This window comes from Gymnodraco acuticeps, unplaced genomic scaffold (genome assembly GCF_902827175.1).
Source record: "Gymnodraco acuticeps unplaced genomic scaffold, fGymAcu1.1, whole genome shotgun sequence".
In the NCBI taxonomy this organism is placed as follows: Eukaryota; Metazoa; Chordata; class Actinopteri; order Perciformes; family Bathydraconidae; genus Gymnodraco; species Gymnodraco acuticeps.
Genome location: NW_022992187.1, coordinates 1,545,519 through 1,548,184, shown reverse-complemented (window position 1 = coordinate 1,548,184; position 2,666 = coordinate 1,545,519).

Sequence of the window (2,666 nt, the reverse complement as noted above, 5' to 3'; positions counted from 1 at the left end):
TTAAAATGCAATAAATGAAAGAGAGTATGAGGAGAAAAGGCGTGTTTTGTTATGAATTGAATGTACAATGGCTGAGACCTCTGTTATGTGCAACAACGGACATTGAAGACGAGTGGAGGGCCAGCCCCCAGCAGCGCCAACCGGCAAACGAGGAGGAGCCATTGGAGGAATACTTAAACAGCTGATATGTGTTCCTCGGCCCCCTTTCCTTCACCCCCGGCTACCCGAGAACAAAGCTGTTTTTCTCTCTGAACCATCCATTGCTTGTAACATTACCGCGCCATTTTAATGAAAGTACCCATTTGAACCCTTCTCAGAGACACCATCGTCTCTTACTTTTAAAGCTTCTCACCTGGACGCGAGAATAACGAACAAAGCTAATAATTGACAAACATCATATGTGTAATTCATGGCACAATTCAAACTGGGGATCGAAAGATAAGTTATCTCTCCATTGACTTCAATAGATAATTTTTCAGAAATAAGGTCCCATGGACCGGATGTGGATGGGCGTGACTTCGCCACTCTATAGAAAATAGATCAATTCAGTGAAAGCACCGCCTGCTGACCAATCAGAGCTCAGTGGAGTTTAAATCTATCAAGTCATATTACAGGATAAAGGAAATACAGTTTAAACTGCCGTATGCAGAGAAGACGCCGACGTGTCGCACATCATTCATATCACATCATCAATTAGATCATATAATATCATATATCATATATTTCCTTAGCTGAGTCAGCTTCTTGAGCCGTATCTGGCCGTGCAACACTTACATTGTCACATACTGTATGCAGAAGTATTATTTTAAGCAACACATTAAGTTGACGAAACACTCAACTAAAATGTAAGTCAGATCCACTCGTGTCTTAGATGGGGCAGTGATATCAGTAGTAATAAGGATGCTGTTTAAATCACATCAGTATGCATGAAAAGTGATAGGTGACACGCCCCCAAATATGCAAAAGAGCTAAGTCCCGCCTCCCATTGTTCGAGATCCTTTGATGTGTGGGGGTACAATTATGCTAATGAGCTAAGTCCCGCCTCCCTTTGTTCGAGATCCTTTGATGTGAGGGGTGAGGTGTTATAACAGGTAGGTGTGAAAAGCCCCCCTGTGTAGTGCCTTTGTTGTCTAATCCTTTGATGTGTTGATTAAGGCAGTCTCTTTGAAGTTATGCTGTCTGGCCCCTGTCCCCTCACACCCCTTTGTAGTCTAATCCTTTGATGTGAGGGGTTGAGGTGTTACAACAGGTAGGTGTGATATAAGCCTCTGATGTTAATCTAGGTGTTGATTAAGGCAGTCTCTTTGAAGTAATGCGTGAGACTGTCTGGCCCCTGTCCCCTCAGAGCCCTTTGTTGTCTAATCTAATTAGCCTTTGATGTTTGCCCTTTGATGTGAGGGTTGAGGTGTTATAACAGGTAGGTGTGATTTCACACCGGTGTGTTATAAGCCTCTGATGTTAATCTAGGTGTCTCTTTGAAGTTATGCGTGAGACTGTCTAGCCCCCGCCCAGGCCTCTCCCCCTTTCTCCACCCCTTCCTGTCACACGATATGAGGCCAGCAGATAGTGGGGGGTGGAATTAGGTGAAAAAAGAAATACGCTCAAACTAATTAAAAAGCCAGTCATTTCCACTCACCAAGTCACCTTTCAAAAAAGGAAAATGGCCAAGAGACGCCTCGATATGGGTTTAATCAGCGAGACGCCTGTGACAACTTACCGCCATCCATCCGGAGCGCCAGTCAAGAAACAAATGCAGCATCTGTGCGGGGTTCAGACGCCTCCTGCCAAAGATCTGTGCACAAACTTATCTCGTGCCCTCTTTGGTCATGTGCGCACGTTCATGTGTGTTGGAGGAGGGGCTCTGTGAGGAAGTGGTAGATTTGTTTTCCGGTTGTGTACTTTCAAATACGTAAAGAGGGAAATAATAAAATATCCTATAGCCCCCATGATCTTTGTCTTTTTTATAATGACTTCACACAACTATAAGGAAGCCCAATATGAAGTTATATGAGGTTGTATGGGGGTAATATTAGAATTTGCTGTATGCAACAAAAAAGGTTTGACTGGTGAAAAAGACTCTCACTTTTACAAAGGGCTCCGCCTCCCACTCAACATAACAAGTCCCGCCCTCCTCACCAGATCATTTAAAAGTAAGGACCCCTCAAGGACATTCGTTGAACACTAACCATGGATCTGAGAAAAAACAAGTCTCTCCCCGCGAGTTGCAGCCTGGAGAAAACGCCTGGAGGACCCCCATCCTCTCCAACAATCTGGACACCCGAGCTCGACAGCGATATGGCTGGCATTGATATTACTGGCTGGCTGGATATGTATCAACCTCCATCTACTCCATCCGAGTCTCCAGGGGAATCAACAGCTTATCCCGCAGCAGCAGGCGTTGATTCGCCATGCTTTCCTTGTGCTCCAGAGGGTGATGCTGCAGAACGTGCTAGGACATCTTCATTCCTGAATACGGTAAAAGCTGTAGTGGTTCATCTGTTGGATAGGGTCCTGCATCTGTACAGAAAGGAAAAATGTTACGGATGTCAAGTCGACCATCCCAGTCAAATGCAACACGAGTGTTTGTTTCCGACCGAAGAATACTATCTGGATCGAAACTATGATGAAGTGGTAAAGAGACTGTGGACCGTTTGTTTCATTCCAGC